We start from the raw sequence: 23,949 nt of genomic DNA on the forward strand, positions 1-23,949 counted from the left end.
TTTGTAAACTTCTTATCCTGTTTCACCTTTTCTGTTCTGCTTTGGTCTATTTGTTGTTTTCTCCTTTTTCAGGATGTTAACACACTAAATTCTCTTACTACTTCTCCACACCCTCCTTTTCTTTCCTCATTCACTTTCTTTTCCTCTTGTCTCCTGTGATTTTTCTTAAGTCTTAGTCTTGGTCCTCTGTTCCGTCTTCTCTTTTTTCCTTGGGTATCTTTTTCATTCTCAGGACTTTAATTATAACTGCTTTGTTGACAACTTTTAGTTCTCATATAAAGCTCTACTGCCAAAAGCACCCTGAGTGCTTTTCAATTATTTTTCTACATTAACACATAGGTAATCATGCTCAACTCTCTTCCACAAATAATGGTCATCCTTGGGAATGTTTGATGCTCAACACATGAGTTGGCACTCCACTTCCTTTTTCCCTAGTGAGAAGTGATATACACTGTAGTCAACACCATTGCTCTAACCATTTAGTAGGTAGTTCCCTTTGGCTTTCTAGGTATTACCTTACACTTATGTATAAACTGAACTCAACATCTTTCACAAGCCGTTTACAAACTTTTATAGCTCTACTATTAACTGACTTGAAACTCTTAGCACATTTGAGACAGTTGATTATTTTCTTCTTTCTAAAATACTCTGTTTCCTTGAATAATAGAGAACCACACAGTCCGAATTTTCCCTCTTTATCTCTTTGGCTACTTCCTCTCTATCTCATTATTGGTTCATCTTTTTCTAAATGGTCCTCTAATGTTGGAATTCCTCAAAGACTGATCATTGCATGGAATGCATGGAAAGCAAAATGGGAAATCAATTTGTAATGGTAGATTTGTAAGTAGACCTTAGAGGTCCTTGAATAGTAAGATAAAGATGCTGGAGCACCAAAGGAAATTTTTGAGTCAAGACAGTGACAGGACTAGGTCTGTGCTTAAGGAAGATTTATCTGGCATTATTATAAAGAAGATAGGTTACATCTCCACAGTACCTTTCTAATGGTGATGATGATAACAACAACTGTAATAATATTCGTATTTATGGGTCTTAATGAGATACTGTATATTCAGCATTGATCACAGTAGTGGATACAGACATTACTCCCCACTATAACCCTGTGAAGTAACTGTTTTTTTTTTTTAAGATTTTTTAAATTTATTTGACAGAGAGAGAGATAGCGAGAGAGAGAGAACACAAGCAGGGGGGGTGGGAGAGGGAGAAGCAGGCTCCCCACGGGACAGGGAGCCTGATGTGGGGCTCGATCCCAGGACCCTGGGATCATGACCTGAGCCGAAGGCAGCCCTCTAATGACTGAGCCACCCAGGCACCCCTGAAGTAACTATTATTATTATTTTTATTGTATAGTTGGGGAGACCTAAATCTAGAAAGAAAATATGACTTGCTTGAGGTTACCCAGTTAGTTGGCAGAGTTGGGACTCCTTTCATGATACGATATTCAAGAAATACTTGTTGACTGGTAATTGTGTATATGTATTCCCTTTGTTTTTGCTGTCATTTAATATGTGTTAGTCTTAACCCTCCAGGTATCTTTGGAATTGCTTGAGAATAATGCTCCAGTACAGCCTCAAACTGTGCTCCTTGAAAACCAGTATTCCTGGAGATTCTAGGAGCTCTTCTGGGAGAAAAAGCAGTTAAATAAATTTATAGAACTCTGGATTTAAATTTTTAAACAGAGTTCTTTACCAGAGGATTTCTCAGTCAATGCTTTTAAAATACTAGTTTGTATTGCAAATCTCCAAGAGGGGAATTGATTACAGTCTATATAGATAGGTTGGGTTCCCAGAAGTATAACCTAAGGTAAGGGTTCTTGTACAAGTGATTTACTGAAGGAGTCCTGTGTGAAACCTATGAGGCGTTGAAGGAATCAGGATAGGGCAGGGAAGAAGCTAAGCTAAAGCTGCACTGTTGTATGGCAAGCACTAGCCAAAACTGTGGTGAGTATGGCTGAGGATCTGAATTGTGAATTTTAATTATAATTTAAATCTTAAAAACTGATACATTATCAGTTATTAGAAAGCTTTGAAATATGGGTACGTGATGTACTTTTTCAACTGTAAATTTGATGAAATCTTAATATAGATCAAGTATTTGATGAAAATTAGCATCTGAATTGAAATTTAAAAGTGGAATAGATAATAGATTTCAAAGACTTAGTATGAAAAAATGTACAATATCCCAACAACATATATTGATTGCATGTTGAAATAATATATTTTGAATATTTTGGTAAAACAAAATATAATTAAAAACTTCATTTTACCTATTCTTTTTACATTTTAATGTTTAAACATGTTTCTCACTGTTGATACTTGAAAAAACATAGCTACTAAAATATTTTAAATTGTGTATGTGGCTCACATTAATTGTCTGTTGGACAGTGCTGATCTGAAATCTGTCTCTCTCTGATCCCAGAGGGAGCTCTGGACAATGAATGGCACAGGAGTTGTCTCCCTTTGAGGCAAGGGAGCCAATCTTTTATCTTCCAGGATCAATTCGTCCTTAGCTAGTGGCCACACTTACTTATCTTTACCATCCCCCCATAACTTCCAGGCACAATACTTTTTTTTAATTTTAAATTTTTAAAATCTTTTAATTTAGGGCGCCTGGGTGGCTCAGTTGTTTAAGCAACTGCCTTCGGCTCAGGTCATGATCCTGGAATCCTGGGATCGAGTTCCGCATCAGGCTCCCTGCTCAGCAGGGGTCTGCTTCTCCCTCTGACCCTCCCCCCTCTCATGTGCTTTCTCTCTCTCTCTCTCTCTCTCTCATTCTCTCTCTCAAATAAATAAAATCTTAAAAAAAATAAAATCTTTTAATTTATATTTTAGTGAACATTTAGTGCAATATTGGTTTCTGGAGTAGAATTCAGTAACTCATCACTTACATACAACACCTGGTGCTCACCATAACAAGTGCCCTTCTTAATACCCATCACAAAGCTAGCCCATCCCCCATCCACCTACCTCCATCAATCATCAGTTTGTTTTGTATTGTTAAGAGTCTCTCATGGTTTGTTTTCCTCTCTTTTTTTTTTCTTTTCCTCCTTCCCATATGTACATCTGTCTTCTTTCCTAAATTCTGCATATGAGTGAGATCATATGGTATTTGTCTTTCTCTGACTGACTTACCTTGCTTAGCATAATATACTCTAGCTCCATCCACATCATTGCAAATGGCAAGATTTCAATTTTTTTAAAGATTTTATTTATTTATTTGACAGAGAGATAAAGTGAGAGAAGGAACACAAGCAGGGGGAATGAGAGAGGGAGAAGCAGGCTTCCTGTTGAGCAGGAAGTCTGATGCCGGGCTTGATCCTAGGACCCTCGGATCATGACCTGAGCCGAACGCAGAGGCTTAACGACAGAGCCACCCAGGTGCCCTGGCAGGATTTCAATTTTTGATAGCTGAATAATATTCCATTGTATATATATACACCACACCTTCTTTATCCATTCATCATTAGTCAGTGGATATTTGGGCTCTCTCTGTAGTTTGGCTATTGTCGATAATGCTGCTATAAATATTGGGGTACATGTACCCTTTCAAATCTGTATTTTTGTACCCTTTGGGTTAATACCTAATAGTGCAACTGCTGGATTGTAGGGTAGTTCTATTTTTAACTTTCTGAGGATCCTCCATACTGTTTTCCAGAGTGGCTGCACCAGTTTGCATTCCCACCAACAGTGCAAGGGGATTCCCCTTTCCTGTTGTTTCTTGTGTTGTTGATTTTAGCGATTCTGACAGGTGTGAGGTGGTATCTCATTATGGTTTTGATTTGTATTTCACTCATGAATGATGTTGAGCATCTTTTCATGCATCTGTTACCCATCTGGATGTCTTCTTCTTTTTTTTTAAGGATTTATTTATTTATTTGAGAGACAGCAAGAGAGCACAAGAGCGTGAGTGGGGGGAGGGACAGAGGGAGAGGGAGAGAATCTTTTAAGCAGATTCCATGCTGAGCGTGGAGCCCAGTGTGGGGCTTTACTTCACAACCCTGAAATCACGACCTGAGCCAAAACCAAGAGTTGGATGCTTACTGTGCCATCTAGGCGCCCCCAGATGTCTTCTTTGGAGAAGTGTCTATTCATGTCTGCTCATTTCTTAATTGGATTGTGTTTTGGGTGTTGAGTTTGATAAGTTCTTTATAGATTTTGGATACTAACCCTTTATCAGATATATTGCTTGCAAATATCTTCTCCCATTCTGCAGGCTGCCTTTTAGGTTTGTTGATTGTTTCCTTCACTCTGTAGAAGCTTTTATCTTGAGGAAGTCCCAGTAGTTCATTTTTGCTTTTGTTTTCCTTGCCTGTAGTGACATGTCTAGTAAGAAGTTCTATGACCAAGGTCAAAGAGGTTTCTGCCTGTGTTTTCCTCTAGGATTTTGATGGTTTCCTGTCTCACATTTACGTTTTTCATCCATTTGAGTTTATTTTTGTGTATGATTTAAGAAAATGGTCCAGTTTCATTCTGCATGTTGCTATCCAGTTTTTCCAACATCATTTGTTGAAGAGACCATCTTTTTTCCGTTGGATATTCTTTACAGCTTTGTCAAAGATTAGTTGACCCTATAGTTGTGGATCCATTTTTGGGTTTTCTATTCTGTTCCATTGACCTGTGTGTCTGTTTTTTTACCAGTATCATACTTTCTTAATGACTATAGCTTTGTACTACAGCGTGAAATCTGGAATCATGATGCCAGCAGTTTTGTTCTTCTTTTTCAGAGTTGCTTTGGCTATTTGGTTTTTTCTGGTTCCATACAAATTTTAGAACTGCTTGTTCTAGCTCTGTGAAAAATGCTGGTGGTATTTTGATGGGAATTGACTTAAATGTGTGGATTGCTTTGGGTAGTATAGACATTTTAACAATGTTTGTTCTTTCAATTCATAAGCATTGAATGCTTTTCCATTTCTTTGTGTCCTTTTCACTTTCTTTCATAAGTGATCTGTAGTTTTCAGAGTAGAGATCTCTTACTTGTTAGGTTTGTTCCTAGGTATTTTATTGTTTTTGGTGCAATTGCAAATGGGATGGATTCCTTGATTTCTTCTGTGCTACTTCATTATTGGTGTATAAAAATGCAACAGATTTCTGCACATTGATTTTATATCCCGTGACTTTGCTGAATTCACGTTATCAGTTCTAGCAATTTTTTGGTGTAGTCTTTTGGGTTTTCTACATAGAGTATCATGTTGTCTGCAAGTAGGGAAACTTTGACTTCTTACTTGCCAATTTGGATGCCTTTTATTTCTTTTTGTTGTCTGATTGCTGAGGCTAAGACTTCCACTACTATGTTTAATAGTTCTTATTTTGTTAATCTGTTCTACTCTTCTTTTTTAAAATTTCCTTATTGTTTATGCCTGCTCTAATCTGTAATATTTCCTTCTTCTGCTGGCTTTGGGCTTTATTTGCTATTCCTTTTCTAGTTCCTTTAGATGTTACCTTGTGTATTTGAGACTTTTCTTGATTGTTGAGGTGGGCATGTATTGCAATATACTTCTGTCTGAGGACTGCCTTTGCTGTATCCCAAAGGTTTTGGACTGTTGTGTTTTCATTTTCATTTGCTTCCATGTATTTTTTAAATTCTTCTTTAATTTCTTGGTTAACCTGTTCATTCTTTAGTAGGATGCTCATTAACCTCCATGTATTTGAAGTCTTTCCAAATTTTTCTTGTGGTTCACTTCAAGTTTCATAGTGTTGTGGTCTGAAAATATGTATGGTATGATTTCAGTGTCTTTGTACCCATTGAGACCCGATTTGTGACCCATTGTGTGATCTATTCTGGAGAATGTTCCATGTGCACTCAAAAAGAATGTGTATTCTGCTTCTTTAGGATGAAATGCTGATTATATCTGTTAAGTCCATCCGGTCGAGAGTGTTATTCAAAGCCACTGTTTTCCTTGTTGATTTTCTGCTTAGATGATCTGTCCATTGCTGTAAGTGGGCTGTTAAAATACCCCACTACTATTGTATTATTGAGTTTCTTTATGTTTGTTATTAATCGATTTCTATCTTTGGCTACTCCTAAGTTGGGGGCATAAATATAATTGTTAGATCTTCTTGATGGATAGACCCCTTTATTATGATATAATGCCCTTCTCTTGTTAGTATCTTTGTTTTAAAATTGGAGGTGCCCCAAGAGCCTCATTTTAGAACTAAAGACATCTGCAGATGTAAAGTGAGGAGGTAGAGAACCATCTATCATGCTAACGGATGTCAAGGGGCGCCTAGGTGGCTCAGTCAGTTAAGTGTCTGCCTTCGGCTCAGGTCATGATCCCAGGGTCCTGGGATTGAGCCCCGTGTCGGGCTCCCTGCCTAGTGGGGAGCCTGTTTCTCCCTCTCCCTCTGCCTGCTGCTCTGCCTACTTGTGCTTTCCAACTCTCTGTCAAATAAATAAATAAAATCTTAAAAAAAAATAAAATGAGGCTCTTTTAGGCAGCATATCGATGGATCTTTTTTTTTTTTTTAATCCATTCTAATACCCTGTGTCTTTTGATTGGAGTATTTAGTCAGTTTACATTCAGAGTGATTATTGAAAGATATGAATTTAGCAGGCACAATGAATATTTGGGAGATTCTTTCATAAACTTGCCCATACGTCTGCTATGTGCTATGTTGGATTTGATTGAAGACCACCATACAGTTAAGAATTCTTAATGTATGGAAATAACCAAACTCCATGATTTTCCATATCCTGGAATGTCTCAGAACTCTTAAAAAAATAATCTCAGAAACATTTGTTAAAAACTGAAAAGAAGAATAAAGCATTGACATGTGAAATGAATAGAGAATGTTAGGTTATAACTAAAGAAAATCAGCTATTAAATAAGAAATTCTAATGGTAGGTATTTTGTTACTGCTTTTTGCTGGGTACTTAACATATTAGCCAAACTAAATACATATTGTACTCTTTATCAAATACTTAGAATTTCATTTAAAAAATAAGGTCTGGGACGCGCGCGAGCCGGCGGTGTGCGCGGAGCGCGGGAGCAGAGAGGCGCTCTGGAGCCGGCCGAGGCGGAGGCGGCGGTGCGGCCCAAGGCGGCCGGGGAGGATGAGGCCGAAGAGGAGGTGCTGCCGCACGCCGAGGCGGTGGAGGTGTTCCAGGAGGGTCTCGCCATGGTCGTGCAGGACCCGCTGCTCTGCGATCTACCGATCCAGGTGACTTTGGAAGAGGTCAACTCCCAAATAGCACTAGAATATGGCCAAGCAATGACAGTCCGAGTGTGCAAGATGGATGGAGAACTAATGCCTGTGGTTGTGGTACAGAACGCCACAGTCCTGGATCTGAAGAAGGCCATTCAGAGATACGTGCAGCTCAGGCAGGAGCGTGAAGGGGGCATTCAGCACATCAGCTGGTTCTATGTGTGGAGAAGCTCACAGAGGATAGGAAGGAGCTTCGAGATTAAAGTATCCGGAATCGGGATGAGGTGTCCTTCATCAAAAAGCTGAGGCAAAAATGAACCTCCAGACAAGGACAGCTCTCTGCTGGTGGCCTGTACCCAGCTGGGAGACAGCTGAGCCCTAGGTCCAAACAACCGAATCATGTGGCAAATGGGCCTGGCCCTGTGTACAAAATAAATCTACTTGTTTCTTAGTTTGAAAAAAAAAAAAAAGATCTGGTTTTTGACGTTATGGAACTTAAAGTAACTTAGTTTTAGGAAATTAAATAAGAATAATTATAAGAGATGAACAAGTTCAAGATGTTATAGTGTTAAGAGCACATAATTTGGTGGAATGGTCAGTATGAAGACACTTAATACTTGTTCCAGGAGAAGCTGAACTTTGACTCTGATTTATAAACATTTTAGAGAAAGATATGTATATCATAGAAAATCAAATAATGTAGAGGAGTTTATGGTGAAAAACAATTTCCTGTTCTGCTCCTTGCTACCTTCAGTTTCACGCCTCACAGAAAATCTTATTTCTAGTCCCACACCCTGGAGGAGGTCTTACTGATTTTAGATCTGATGGTTACTCCAGAACATTAAGTTATATACTTATAATTCTTTTCCTTTACTTATCAACTTAAGATATTATCAATTTATTTCCTTTTATGAAATATGAACATTTTGTTCATCTATACTACCTGCTTATCCCTGCCCTTTCTTCCTTCCAGTGTTTTATAGTTTGATATCATTTTTAGTTTTACTTTTATTTCCCCATTTCATATTCCATCATCTTTAGTCGGTATCCTGACTTTTCCTTGTGTTTGGTAAGAATAACAACACTCATTCTGTTCTCTTTATTTATTTATTTTTAAAAAGATTTTTAAAATTTATTTGACAGAGAGAGAGCAAGAGAGGGAACACAAGCAGGGGGAGTGGGAGAGGGAGAAACAGGCCTCCCACTGAGCAGGAAGTCCGATGCAGGGCTTGATCCCAGGACCCTGAGATCATGACCCAGACTGAAGGCAGTCACTTAACTGACTGAGCCACCCAGGCGCCACTGTTCTCTGTCTTTAATTCTACATTTCAGCTTTCACTTTCTACCTCTGTCACTTCTAACCCTACTCTCACACAGTCAAGGTTTTTAACATTTTAATTTTGATATTCAACCATAATGAAGTAATCTGTATTTGTTATTAGTTGATAATGAAAGTTGAAAACCAACACACAATATTAATGTTATTGTGATTAGTTACTGCATGATAGAGTAGTATGCTAAAATTGTATCTCCTTTTCCAGGGGTCCAATGTCACAACCCATTGGTCAATCAAAAGAGAATGATTCCATAATCAAGGTCAAATGGATTTTCTTTTACATTGTTTAAAATAATGCTACCATTTGGTCTTGTTTTTATTTTTGTCACAAAGACATTTCTTCTCAAACTCTGTGCCTTCCTTTCAGTGATGTACCTTGTTTATCATCTCCAGATATCTCTGGGTTAGGCACACCATATCCTTTATCCCACATATTTCTCTCTCTCTGGCATTCCCCCTCTTTCTTGCTATAAAACAGCTGTGCAGCTCTTTCTTTCTGTATGTGAGAATAAGGAGGGCTTTACCCTGGAGTCCAATAACATACCAGATGCTTCAGTTTTCCCCAGATGATTTCCTTAATTTCTTTGGATAGAAAAGCCCTCTTTTTATGACTTGGGGGTGACTGTTGAGCTGCCTGCTGCTTTGCAGACAGTAATAGAGAAAAGGGAAAGGGGCACAGCATTTCATATACATGAGTTTAATTAATCATCCTGGTTTTAGACCACTACTAGTTTCTGCCTGGCATTATACCTCCAAGCCAGAGCCTCTTTGGATTCCAGTAGGAAGAATGACTCTGACATCATCTGCAGACTCCTCATGGCATATTCTAGACTGTAGCTTTCTCTTCTTGTTTTCATTAGTTGACATCCTTTCATCAGTTTTCTATCTTCTAGAAGGCTCTCAAATGCTGTTGACTTTCTTTAGCAATTGTGTTATGGTTTTATTCCCTTTTTTGTACTTTTCTATTTCCATCTCAGTGAGGTCTGGGAAAAGACCTGGTTAAATGAGTGCCCAGTGTGCTATCTCGAAAGAACTGATGGATGCTATGGATGTCCCAGTTGAGGGAATGGTCTGAGTAAAGGTAAATTAATAGGATCAACAGGAATATGTAAATATTATAGTTTACCTGAAACAGATAATGAATTAACTGAAAATAAATAATTTAGGACTTACTGATTCAGAATTGAACCTGCTTGAAACAGAAAAGATTGTGCTTGGTATCTTGGGGATCAGGAGACAACTGTAAGTTCTTAAGCAGTTGAGTGTTGTTATGAATATAGTTTAACAGGCTAAACTTAATTATTAAAAAGTGTGAAACTTCTGATGACCATTTTCTGGACAGGTTTCTATAAAAAATTGTTCTTTTACATTTCTGGTTTAAGCTTGAGGGTCATTTGATATAAGTAAATAGATAATTTAAAGTATCTGGGAATTTAGCTGTTGTAAATAGTCACATATAACTAATAATGAGAGGAGACAATATTGTGCAGTAGTTAAGATCTTTCCCTACCTCCTCTACTATAATTGTAGTATTGAATCTAAAGTTTTTAGTTCTTGAATGACAGATGGTAAACTCTTAGTAGTAATTTTTATAATAATGCTGCCTTGTCTAGTTTCATGTTTTTCAAAACACTTTGACATATGGCATGATCTTCATAACAATCTTTGTGATGAAATAGGGATAGATACTAATATTCTAATTTTATGAATGATAGAGTTGAAGTGGGGAGGGAAATATGTATAATATCACACAATTCTTTTAGTGTTTTAAGCAATATAATACTTTTAATAGATACTGGGGATTGGTTCACCTGACCTAGTCTAGCTTCCTAATGTGCCCCTCAGTACTGAAGAGGTTGGACAAAATAAAAACTGCATTTCCCAGGCTCTCTTGCAGCTGGGAATGTGGCCCAGACTTTGCCAAAAAGATGCATGGCAGTGAAACTTGGAAGGACACAGTAACCAGCATGAGAATGGCCACACATGGAGAAATAGGCTCTTGTTGCAGTCTAGTGACAGATGCACTTTGTTATTTTGTGGCACTACTGGCAGAGGTTTTCAAGTCTGGATTCTCATATCATAGATATTGAGTAATGGGTGGTGGCAGTAGTGGGGTTTCCACTAAAATAGGACTGTGGTGGTATTGAAAGTTTTTCTTGGCTAATGTTGTTCCTGTTTGAGTAGCACTCTGGAAATTCTGTAAATTCACCTAATAACCCAGAACAAATTCCTTTCTATTTAAATTAGCTACAGTGGATTCTGTTATTATATGGTATTTGTCTTTTTCAGTCTGACTCATATCACTTAGCATACCCTCTAGGTCCATCCGTGTTGTTGAAAATGGCAAGATCTCATTCTTTTTTATGGCTAAGTAATATTCAATTGTATATGTACCACATCTTCTTTATCCATTCATCTATCATGGACAACTTGGGTTGCTTCCACGTCTTGGCTATTGTAAATAATGCTGCACTAAACATAGAAGTGCATATGTCTTTTCAAATTAGTGTTTTTGTTTTCTTTGGATAAATACCCTGTGGTGGAATTAATGGATCATACGGCAATTCTATTTTTAACTTTTTAAGGAACTTCCATACTGTTTTCCACAGTGGCTGCACCAATTTACACTCTTATCAACAGTGCATGAGGGTTACTTTATCTCCACATCTTGCCAACACTGGTTGTTTCTTGCCTTTTTTTTTTTTTAACTTTTTTAAAAAAGATTTATTCATTTATTTGAGAGGGACAGAGAGAGAGAGACGGAGAGAGTACAAGCAGAGGGAGAGGCAGAGGCAGACTACCCACCGAGCAGGGACCCCGATGTGGGGCTTGATTCCAGGACTGGAGATCATGACCTGAGCCAAAGGCAGACGCTTAACCACCTGAGTCACCGAGGTGCCCTGTTTCTTGCCTTTTTGATATTAGCCAATTTGATAGATGTAAGGTAATATCTTATTGTGGTTTTGATTTGCATTTCCCTGATGCTAATGAAAGAAGTATTTAGAGAAGCTGAATTGATTTCGGAATATTGGTGATATTATACCAATGAGTATGTATAAACCTAGGTAAAATAAATTGAGTTTCCTGCATAATAAAATTTTATGAAATACAAATCTAAGGGTCTTAGTTAGGAACTAGTACATCTAAGTACCTGAAGTGTCATTACATAGAAGAATTATTATTTTTTTAGATTTTATTTTATTATGTTATGTTAGTCACCATTCATTACATCATTAGTTTTTGATGTAGTGATCCGTGATTCATTGTTTATATATAACACCCAGTCCTCCATTCAATACGTGTCCTCCTTCATACCCATCACTGGGCAACCCATCCCTCCCGCCCCCCCTCCCCTCTAAAACCCTCAGTTTGTTTCTCAGAGTCCATAGTCTCTCACGGTTCATTCCCCCCCACCCCCGATTTCCCCCTTCATTTTTACCTTCCTACTATCTTCTTTTTATTTTTTTAAACATATAATGTATTATTTGTTTCAGAGGTACAGATCTGTGATTCATCAGTCCTACACAATTCACAGTGCTCACCATAGCACATACCCTTCCCAATGTCTATCACCCAGCCACCCCATCCCTCCTACCCCTCACTACTCCAGCAACCCTCTGTTTGTTTCCTAAGATTAAGAATTCCTCATATCAATGAGATCATATGATACTTGTCTTTCTCTGATTGACTTATTTCCCTTAGCATAATACCCTCTAGTTCCATCCACATCGTTGCAAAAGGCAAGATTTTGTTGTTGTTTTTTTTGATGGCTGCATAATATTCCATTGTGTGTGTGTATGTGTGTGTGTGTGTCTGTGTATATCACATTTTCTTTACCCATTCATCTGTCGATGGACATCTAGGCTCTTTCCATAGTTTGGCTATTGTGGACATTGCTGCTATAAATGTTAGGGTGCATGTACCCCTTCAGACCACTACATTTGTATCTTTGGGGTAAATACCCAGTACTGCAATTGCTGGGTCATAGGGTAGCTCAATTTTCAACTTTTTGAGGAACTTCCATACTGTTTTCCAGAGTGGCTGCACCAGCTTGCATTCCCAATAGTGTAGGAGGGTTCCCCTTTCTCCACATCATCACCAACATCTATCATTTCCTGACTTGTTAGTTTTAGCCATTCTGACTGGTGTGAGGTGATATCCCATTGAGGTTTTGATTTGGATTTCCCTGATGGCGAGTGATGTTGAGCACTTTTTCACGTGTCTGTTGGCCATTTGGACGTCTTTGGAAAAATGTCTGTTCATGTCTTCTGCCCATTTCTTGATTGGATTATTTGTTCTTTGGGTGTTGAGTTTGATAAGTTCTTTATAGATTTTGGATACTAGCCCTTTATCTGATATGTCATTTGCAAATATCTTCTCCCATTCTGTCAGTTGTCTTTTGGTTTTGTAGACTGTTTCCTTTGCTATGCAAAAGCTTTTTATCTTGATGAAGTCCCAATAGTTCATTTTTGCCCTTGCTTCTCTTGCCTTTGGTGATGTTTCTAGGAAGAAGTTGCTATGGCTGAGGTCGAAGAGGTTGCTGCCTGTTTTCTCCTTTAGGATTTTGATGGACTCCTGTCTCACATTTAGGACTTTCAACTATTTTGAGTCTATTTTTATGTGTGGTGTAAGGAAATGGTCCAGTTTCATTCTTCTGCATGTGGGTGTCCAATTTTCCCAACACCATTCGTTGAAGAGACTGTCTTTTTTTCCATTGGACATTCTTTCCTGCTTTGTCGAAGATGAGTTGACCATAGAGTTGAGGGTCCATTTCTGGGCTCTCTATTCTGTTCCATTGATCTATGTGTCTGTTTTTGTGCCAGTACCATAGTGTCTTGATGATGACAGCTTTGTAATAGAGCTTGAAGTCCAGAATTGTGATGCCACCAGCTTTGCTTTTCTTTTTCAACATTCCTCTGGCTATTCGGGGTCTTTTCTGGTTCCATACAACTTTTAGGATTATACATTCCATTTCTTTGAAAAAAGTGGATGGTATTTTGATAAGGATTGCATTGAATGTGTAGATTGCTCTAGGTAGCATTGACATTTTCACAATATTTATTCTTCCAATCCATGAGTGTGGAATGTTTTTCCATTTCTTTGTGTCTTCCTCAATTTCTTTAATGAGTATTCTATAGTTTTCTGAGTACAGATCCTTTGCCTCTTTGGTTAGATTTATTCCTAGGTATCTTATGATTTTGGGTGGAATTGTAAATGTGATCGACTCCTTAATTTCTCTTTCTTCTGTCTTGCTGTTGGTGTATAGAAATGCAACTGATTTCTGTGCATTGATTTTATATCCTGCCACTTTACTGAACTCCTGTATGAATTCTAGAGTTTTGTGGTGGAGTCTTTTGGGTTTTCTTTCTTTTTTTTTTCTCAAAGATTTTATTTATTTATTTGACAGAGAGACCCAGAGAGAGAGGGAACACAAACGGGGATTGGGAGAGGGAGAAGCAGGCTCCCCACTGAGCAGGAAGCCTGATGCGGGGCTCGATCCCAGGACCCTGGGATCATGACCTGAGCCGAAGGCAGACACTTCACAGCTGAGCCACCCAGGCACCCTCTTTTAGTTTTGCCATATAAAGTATCATATCATCTGCAAAGAGTGAGAGTTTGACTTCTTCTTTGCCTATTCGGATACCTTTTATTTCTTTTTGTTGTCTTATTGCTGGGGCTAGGACATCTAGTACTATGTTAAATAGCAGTGAAGATAGTGGACATCCCTGCCATGTTCCTGACCTTAGGGGAAAAGCTCTCAGTTTTTCCCCTTTGAGAATGATATTAGCTGTGGGTTTTTCATAGATGGCTTTTATGATATTGAGGTATATACCCTCTATCCCTACACTCTGAAGAGTTTTGATCAAGAAAGGATGCTGTACTTTGTCAAATGCTTTTTCTGCATCTATTGAGAGGATCATGTGGTTCATGTTCTTTCTTTTATTAATGTATTGTATTACATTGATTGGTTTTTCGGATGTTGAACCAACCTTGTAGCCCAGGAATAAATCCCACTTGGTCGTGGTGAATAATCCTTTTAATGTACTGTTGGATCCTATTGGCTAGTATTTTGGTGAGAATTTTTGCATCCATATTCATCAGGGATATTGGTCTGTAATTCTCCTTTTTGGTGGGGTCTTTGATTGTGGGATCAAGGTAATGCTGGCTTCGTAAAATGAGTTTGAAAGTTTTCCTTCCATTTCTATTTTTTGGAACAGTTTCAGAAGAATAGGTATTAATTCTTCTTTAAATGTTTGGTAGAATTCCCCTGGGAAGCCATCTGGCCCTGGGCTCTTGTTTGTTGGGAGATTTTTGATGACTGCTTTAATTTCCTTAGTGGTTATAGGTCTGTTCAGGTTTCCTATTTCTTCCTGGTTCCGTTTTGGTGGTTTATGTATCTCTAGGAATGCATCCATTTCTTCCAGAATATCTAATTTGCTGGCATAGAGTTGCTCATAATATGTTCTTATAATTGTTTTTATTTCTTTGGTGTTGGTTGTGATCTCTCCTCTTTCATTCATGATTTTATTTATTTGGGTAGTTTCTCTTTTCTTTTTGATAATTCTGGCCAGGGGTTTATCAACCTTATTAATTCTTTCAAAGAACCAGCTCCTAGTTTTGTTGATCTGTTCTACTGTTCTTTTGGTTTCTATTTCATTGATTTCTGCTCTGATCTTTATTATATCTCTTCTCCTGCTGGTTTTAGGCTTTATTTGCTGTTCTTTCTCCAGCTCCTTTAGGTGTAGGATTAGGTTGTGTATTTGAGACCTTTCTTGTTTCTTGAGAAAGGTTTGATTGTTGTATACTTTCCTCTTAGGACTGCCATTGCTGCATCCCAAAGATTTTGGACAGTTGTGTTTTCATTTTCATTGGTTTCCATGAATTTTTTCAATTCTTCTTTAATTTCCTGGTTGACCCATTCATTCTTTAGTAGGATGCTATTTAGCCTCCATGTATTTGAGGGGTTCTTTCTGACTTTCCTCTTGTGATTGAGTTCTAGTTTAAAAGCATTGTGGTCTGAAAATATGCAGGGAATGATCCCAATCTTTTGGTACCAGTTGAGACCTGATTTGTGACCTAGGATGTGATCTATTCTGGAGAATGTTCCATGGGCACTAGAGAAGAATGTGTATTCTGTTGCTTTGGGATGGAATGTTCTGAATATATCTGTGAAGTTTGTTTGGTCCAGTGTGTCATTTAAAGCCTTTATTTCCTTGTTGAACTTTTACTTAGATGATCTCTCCATTTTAGTGAGGGGGTGTTAAAGTCCCCTACTATTATTGTATTGTTGTTGATGTGTTTCTTTGATTTTGTTAATTGGCTTATATAATTGGCTGCTCCCATGTTAGGGGCATAGATATTTAAAATTGTTAGATATTCTTGTTGGATAGGCCGTTTAAGTAGGATATAGTGTCCTTCCTCATCTCTTATTAAAGTCTTTGGTGTAAAATCTAATTTGTCTGATATAAGGATTGCCACCCCAGCTTTCTTTTGGTGTCCACTAGCATGGTAAATGGTTTTCTACCCCCTCACTTTCAATCTGGAGGTGTCTTGGGGTCTAAAATGAGTGTCTTGCAGGCAACATATTAATGGGTCTTGTTTTTCTATGCAATCTGATAGCCTGTGTCTTTTGATTGGGGCATTTAGCCTATTTACATTCAGGGTAACTATTGAAAGATACGAATTGGGGCGCCTGGGTGGCTCAGTCGTTAAGCGTCTGCCTTCGGCTCAGGTCATGATCCCAGGGTCCTGGGATCGAGTCCCACATCGGGCTCCCTGCTCAGCAGGAAGCCTGCTTCTCCCTTTCCCACTCCCCCTGCTTGTGTTCCTGCTCTCGCTGTCTCTCTCTGTCAAATAAATAAATAAAATCTTTAAAAAAAAAAAAGCTTTAATAAAAAAAAAAAAGAAAGATACGAATTTAGTGCCATTGTATCTCCTTTAAGGTGACTGTTACTGTATATTGTCTGTGTTCCTTTCTGGTCTATGTTACTTTTAGGCTCTCTCTTTGCTTAGTGACCCCTTTCAATATTTCTTGTAGTGCTGGTTTGGTGTTTGCAAATTCTTTTAGTTTTTCTTTTTCCTGGAAGCTTTTTCTGTTTCCTTCTATTTTCAGTGACAGCCTAACTGGATGTAGTATTCTTGGCTGCATATTTTTCTCATTTATTGCCCTGAATATATAATGCCTGTCCTTTCTGACCTGCCAGGTCTCTGTGGATAGGTCTGCTGCTAATCTAATGTTTCTACCATTATAGGTTACAGACCTCTGTCCCAAGCTGCTTTCAGGATTTTCTCTTTTTCTCTGAGACTTGTATGTTTTACTATTAGATGTTGGGTGTTGACCTATTTTTATTGATTTTGAGGGCGGTTCTCTGTGCCTCCTGGATTTTGATGCCTGTTTCCTTTCCCAAATTAGGGAAGTTCTCTGCTATAATTTGCTCCATTATACCTTCTGCCCCATCTCTCTTTCTTCTTCTTCTTCTTCTTCTTCTTCTGGGATCCCACTTATTCTAATAGTGTTTCATCTTATGGTATCACTTATCTGTCGAATTCTGCCCCATGATCCCATAGTCATTTCTCTCTCTTTTTCTCAGCTTCTTTATTTTTCATCATTTGGTCTTCTATATCACTAATTCTCTCTTCTGCCTCATTTATCCTAGCAGTTAGAGCCTCCCATTTTTTATTGCACCTCATAAATAACCTTTTATATTTTGACTTGGTTAGATTTTAGTTCTTTTATCTCTCCAGAAATGGTTTCTCTAGTATCTTCCATGCTTTTTACAAGCCTAGCTAGTATATTTATAATCGTCATTCTGAACTCTAGTTCAGACATCTTACTAATGTCTGTATTGATTATGTCCCTGGCAGTCGGTACTGCCTCTTGTTCTTTTTTTTGAGGTGAGTTTTTCCATTTTGTCATTTTGTCCAGAGGAGAATAGATGAATAAGAGAACAAAATGCTAACATGGTAACAATGACCCCAGAAAAATATACACTAATCAGAAGAGTCCTGAAACTGGGGGGAAAAGAAAGGGAAAGGTAGAAAAAAAAATATGATCAAATATGATCAGCCTGGTGAATAGATCAGTGCCACACACTAGATTTTGGGCATATTTTGGTCCTTTAGAAGACACTGCCTCCCAAAATTTTAAAGAAAGAAAAACTCGTATGTGTACAAAAATAAGGGTAAATCTGATGAAGGGATGGAATATGACTGTAAAGATGAAAATTATAAAAGATTTTATAAAAGGAATTGATAAGATAAGTTGGTTGAAAAAGGAAAGAGGAGAAGTGTAAAAAAAAAATTAAAGAAAAGGGAGAGAATGTGATCAGGCAGGAGACTAGAACAAAGCCATACACTAGAGATTTAGGGTATATTTTGGTCTGTTAGAAGAAACTGTATCCCAAAATTTTAAAGACAGAACGACTTATATATATACAGAAAATAAGGTTAACTTCAATGAAGGGATAGAATATGACTCTAAAAATGAAAAATAGAAAAGATTTAAAAAAAGGAATTGATAGGATAAGATGTTGGTTGGAAATGGGAAAAAAATTTAAAAAAATAGAAAAAGAAAATTTAAAAAATTACCTTTGAAAAACATACACACATGCCCCATATTATGTGTTTGAATATCATATTCAAACTGTAATCATGGTTATATGACAAAACCAAAAGGCACACAAGAATCCCTCAATCAGTTAAAATTTAGTTATCGTAGAATAAGATTCTGGCAGTGAAAGGGAATGAGTGCTAAAGCAAATGGAGAAAAGAACCAGAGAAAGAAACCAATGAAATCTCCACTTAAAAATAGTATATATGCAATGGAATATTACTCAGCCATCAAAAAGAATGAAATGTTGCCATTTTCAATGACATGAATGGATATAGAGTGGATTATGCTAAGCAAAATAAGTCAGTCGGAGAAAGACAAATATCATATGATTTCACTCACATGTGGAATTTAAGAAACAAAACAGATGAACAGGAGGGGGTGGGGGAAGAGAGGGAGTGGGAAACAAACTGTAAGAGACTCTTAAAGATAGAGAACAAACTGAGTGTTGATGGAGGGATGTGGCCGGCTGCAGAGACAGAGCTGAGGAGTTTCTGCATTTTGGGCTAGATGGGTGATAAGTATTAAGGCGGGCACTTGTTATGATGAGCACTAGGAGTTGTATGTAAGTGATGAATCACTGAATTCTCCTGAAACCACTATTGAACTGTATGGTTTTTATTTTTTTATTATCCACATTTTAATTTCTTTAATTTTTTTTTTTTAAGATTTTATTTATTTATTTGCGAGAGAGAGAATGAGAGATAGAGAGCACAAGAGGGAAGAGCGTCAGAGGGAGAAGCAGACTCCCTGCTGAGCAGGGAGCCCGATGTGGGACTCGATCCCGGGACTCCAGGATCATGACCTGAGCCGAAGGCAGTCACTTAACCAACTGAGCCACCCAGGCGCCCCTCTTTAATTTTTTTTTGATCTGAAGGTGGCTAGTGCACCTTTTATTTTTTATTTATTTAAAAAAAACTCTCCTTTAAGTTCCATTTGTTACCATATAATATATTATTAGTTTCAGGAGTAGAATTTAGTGATTCATCAGTTGCATATAACACCTAGTGCTCATTACATCAAGTGCTCTCCTTAATGCCCATCACCCAATTACCACACCCCCTCATCTGCCTCCCCTCTAGCAACCTTTAGTTTGTTTCCTATAGTTAAAGAGTCTCTTATGGTTTATCTCCATCTCTGATTTCGTCTTGTTTTATTTTTCCCTCTCTTCCCATATGATCCTATTTTGTTTCTTAAATTCCACATATGATTGAAATCATATGGTATTTTTCTTTCTCTGAATGACTTATTTAGCTTAGATTTATACATTCTAGTTCTATCCACGTCACTGCAAATGGCAAGATTTCATTCTTTTTGATGGTTGAGTAATAGTCCTATATACATAGATACCACATCTTCTTTATTCATTCATCTGTCAGTGGACATCTGGGCTCTTTCCATATTTTGGTTATTGTGGACATTGCTGGTATAAACATTGGGGTGCATGTGCCCCTTCAAATCACAATTTTTGTATCCTTTGTGTAAATACCTATTAGTGCATTGCTGGTTGGTTGGGTAATTCTAATTTTAACTTTTTGAGGAACCACCTTAGTGTTTTCCGAAGTGGCTGCACCAGTTTGCATTCCCACCAACAGTGTAGGAGGGTTCCCCTTTCTCCTCATCCTCACCACATCTGTTGTTTCCTGAGCTGTTAATTTTAGTCATTCTGAACAGTGTGTGGTATCTCATTTTGGTTTTGGTTTGTATTTCCCTGATGCCGAGTGATGTTGAACATTTTTTCATGTGTCTGTTAGCCATTTGTATGTCTTCTTTGGAGACATGGCTGTTCATGTCTTCTGCCCATTTCTTGCCTGGAGTTTTTGTTTTTTGGGTGGTGAGTTTGATAAGTTCTTTGTAGATTTTGGATACTCCCCCTTTATCTGATATGTCATTTGCAAATATCTTCTCCTATTCAGTTGGTTGCTTTTTAGTTTTGTTGATTGTTTCCTTTGCTGCACAAAAGCTTTTTCTCTTGATGAGGTTCCAATATTTCAGTTTTGATTTTGTTTCCCTTTCCTCTGGTGATGTGTCTAATAAGTTGCTGTGGCTGAGTTCAAAGACGTTGCTGCCTCTTTTCTCCTCTAGAATTTTGATGGATTCCTGTCTCACAAATTTAGTCTTTCATCCACTTTGAGATTATTTTTGTGTATTATGTAAGAAAGTGGTCCAATTTCATTCTTCTGCATATTGCTGTTCAGTTTTCCCAACACCAGTTGTTGAAGAGACTATCTTTTTTCCTTTGGATAGTCTTCCCTGGTTTGTCAAAATTAGTTGACCATATAGTTGTGGGTCCATTTCTTCATTCTCTAATTTGTTCCATTGATCTATGTGTCTGTTTTTGTGCCAGTACCCTACTGTTTTGATGATTACAGCTTTGTAATATAATTTGAAGTTCTGAATTGTGATGCCTCCTGCTTTGCTTTTCTTTTTCAGCATTCCTTTGGCTAGTTGGGGTCTTTTCTGTTTCCATACAAATTTTAGGATTGTTTGTTCCAGTTCTGTGAAAAATGTTGATGGTATTTTTGGTGAGGATTGCATTGAATGTGTAGACATGTTAACAATATTTGTTCTTCCAGTCCATGAGCATGGAATATTTTTCAATTTCTTTGTATCTTCTTCAGTTTCTTTGATAAGTGTTCTATAGTTTTCAGTGTACAGATCTTTTGCCTCTTTGGTTAGGTTTATTTCAGGTGTCTTGTGGGTTTTGGTGAAATTGTAAATGGGATGGATTCCTTGATTTCCCTTTCTGCTGCTTAATTAATGGTGCAAGGAAATACAACAGATTTCTGTACAATAATTTTGTATTCTACAGTTTTGCTGAATTCATGTATCAGTTCTAGCAGTTTTTTGGTGGAGTCTTTAGGTTTTCTATATGGAGTATCATGTTCTCTGTGAAGAGTGAAAGTTTGACTTTTTCCTTGCCAATTTGGATGCCTTTATTTCTTTTTGTTGTCTGATTGCTGAGGCTAGGACTTCCACTGCTATGTTGAACAACCGTGGTGAGAGTGGGCATTCCTGTCATGTTCCTGGACTTATGAGAAAAGCTCTCAGTTTTTCCCCATTGAGGATGATATTAGCTGTGGGTCTTTGACACATGACTTTTATGATGCTGAGGTATGTTCCCTCTATCCCTACATGGTGGGTTTTTTTTTTTTTTTTTTAATCAGGAAAGGATGCTGTATTTTGTCAAATGCTTTTTCTGCATCTGAGAGGATTATATTGTTCTTATCCTTTCTTTTATTAATGTGGTATATCACATCGATTTGCAGATGTTAAACCACCCCTGCAGCCCATGAACGAATCTCACCTGGCTGTGGTGAATAATCCTTTTAATGTACTGTTGGATCCTATTAGCTAATATCTTGGTGAGAATTTTTGCACCTATGTTCATCAGGGATATTGGCCTATAATTTGCCCTTTTTTGTGGGGTCTTTGTCTGGTTTTGGAATCAAGGCAATGTCGGCCTCATAGAATGAGTTTGGAAGTTTTCCTTCCATTTCTATTTTTTTTTTTTTTTTTTTTGGTAACAGTTTCAGAAGAATAGGTATTAATTCTTCTTTAAAAGTTTGGTAGAAGTCCCATAGGAAGCCCTGGTCTCTTGTTTGTTGGAGATATTTGATTATGGATTCAATTTCTTTACTGGTTATGGGTCTGTTCAAATTTTCTATTTCTTCCTGTTTAAGTTTTGGTAGTTTGTTGGCATATAATCTTTTATAGTATTCTCTTATAATTGTTTGTATTTCTGTGGTGTTGATTGTGATCTCTCCTTTCTCATTTATGATTTTATTTATTTGGGTCCTTTCTGTTTTCTTTTTGATTAGTCTGGCTAGGGGTTTATCAATCTTATTAATTCTTTCAAAGAACCAGGTCCTAGTTTCATTGATCTGTTGTACTGTTTTTTTGTGTTTTTTTTTTTTTTAATTTCTATATCATTGATTTCTGTTCTGGTCTTTGTTATTTTTCTTTGCCTGCTGGATTTAGACTTCATTTTCTGTTTTTTTCCAGCTCCTTTAGGTGTAAGTTTGGGTTGTGTATTTGCGACTTTTCTTGCTTCTTGTGGTAAGCGTGTATTGCTATGTACTTCCCTCCTAGGACTGCCTTTGCTACATCCCAAAGGTTTTGAGCTGTTGTGTTTTCATTTTTATTTGCTTCCATGTATTTGTAAAATTCTTCTTTAATTTCTGGGTTGACCCATTCCTTCTTTAGTAGGATCTTCTTTAACCGCCATGTATTTGTGGTCCTTCCAAATATCTTCTTGTGGTTGACTTCAAGTTTCATAGTGTTGTGGTCTGACAATATGCATGGTATGATCTCAGTCTTTTTGTACTGGTGGAGACCTGGTTTGTGATCCAGTATGTAATGTATTCTGGAGAATATTCAATGTGCGCTCAAAAAGAATGTGTATTCTGCTTTAGGATGAAATGTTCTGGATATATCTGTTAAGTCAATCTGGTCCGGTGTGTTATTTAAAGCCCTTGTTTACTTGATTTTCTGTTTAGATGATCCGTCCATTCCTGTGAGTGGAGTGTTAAAATCCCTTTCTATTATTTTATTATTATCAATGAGATACTTTAATTTTGTTATTAATACTTTAATTTATTATTATTAATGAGATACTTCAATTTTGTTAAAATATTTATGTCCATGTTAGGGCATAAATATTTACAATTGTTAGATCTTCTTGTTGAATAGACCCCTTTATTATAATATAGTGTCCTTCTTCATCTCTTATTATAGTCTTTGGCCTAAAATCTAGTTTGTCTGATATAAGGATGGCGACTACAGCTTTCTTTTGATGTCTATTAGCATGGTAAATGATTCTCCACTCCCTCACTTTCAATCTGGAGGTGTTTTTGTGTCTAAAATGAGTCTCTTGTAAGCAGCATATTGATGAGTCTTGTTTTTTTTTATCTACTCTGATACCCTGTTTCTTTTGATTGGAGCATTTAGTCCTTTTACATTCAGAGGTATTGTTGAAAGATATGAATTTAGTTTCATTATATTACCTGCAAAGTTGCTATTTCTGTAGATTGTCTCTGTTCCTTTCTGGTCTTTGTTACTTTTGGGCTCTCTCTTTCCTTAAAGGATCCCCTTTAATATATCTTGCAGGGCTAGTTTAATGTTCACAAATTTCTTTAGTTTTTGTTTGCCCTGAAAACTTTTTATCTCTCCTTCCATTCTGAATGATCATCCTTGCTGAATAAAGTATTCTTGGCTGCATATTTTTCCCATTTATTGCATTGAATATATCATGCCATTCCTTTCTGGCCTGCCAGGTCACTGTGGACAGGTCTGCTGCCAGCCTTAATGTTTCTGCCCTTGTAGGTTAAGGACCTCTTGTCCTGAGCTGCTTTCAGGATTTTCTCTGTATCTCTGAAATCTGTAAGCTTCACTATTATATGTCGAGGTTTTGACCCTATTTTTATTGATTTTGAGGGGGCTTTTCTGTGCCTCCTGGACTTGAATGCCTGTTTCCTTCACCAGATTAGGGAAGTTCTCAGTTATAATTTGTTCAGATAAACCTTTTGCCCTTTTTTATCACTCCTCATCTTCTGGGACTCCTATAATACAGATATTATTTCACTTCATGGAATTGCTGAATTCCCTATGTCTACCTTTGTGATCTAATAGTTTTCTTTCCCTCTTCTTTTCACTTTCCTTATTTTCCATCATTTTATCTTGTATATTTCTGATTCACTCTGCTGCTTTGTTCATCCTCATTTTTATGACCTTCGCTTGGGACCGCATCTCAGTAATAGCATTTTTAATTTTGGCCTGACTAGATTTTAGTCCTTGTATCTCTAGAGTAAGGGATTCTCTGGTGTCTTCTATGCTTTTTTCAA

General features: G+C 37.4%; 1 protein-coding gene and 1 pseudogene across 1 annotated transcript in view; both read left to right on the forward strand.

Moving 5' to 3' along the window:
• The window catches only part of CTNNA3 (catenin alpha 3), a 1,824,697-nt gene that overhangs the window by 42,225 nt on the left and 1,758,523 nt on the right, over nt 1–23,949 (forward strand). The gene's annotated exons all lie outside the window — the stretch shown is intronic.
• LOC114214100 (U11/U12 small nuclear ribonucleoprotein 25 kDa protein pseudogene) lies at nt 7,094–7,547 on the forward strand (annotated as a pseudogene).

This window comes from Eumetopias jubatus, unplaced genomic scaffold, assembly GCF_037043125.1.
Source record: "Eumetopias jubatus isolate StellerSeaLion01/CBP00866 unplaced genomic scaffold, mEumJub1_p1.0 scaffold_17, whole genome shotgun sequence".
In the NCBI taxonomy this organism is placed as follows: domain Eukaryota; kingdom Metazoa; phylum Chordata; class Mammalia; order Carnivora; family Otariidae; genus Eumetopias; species Eumetopias jubatus.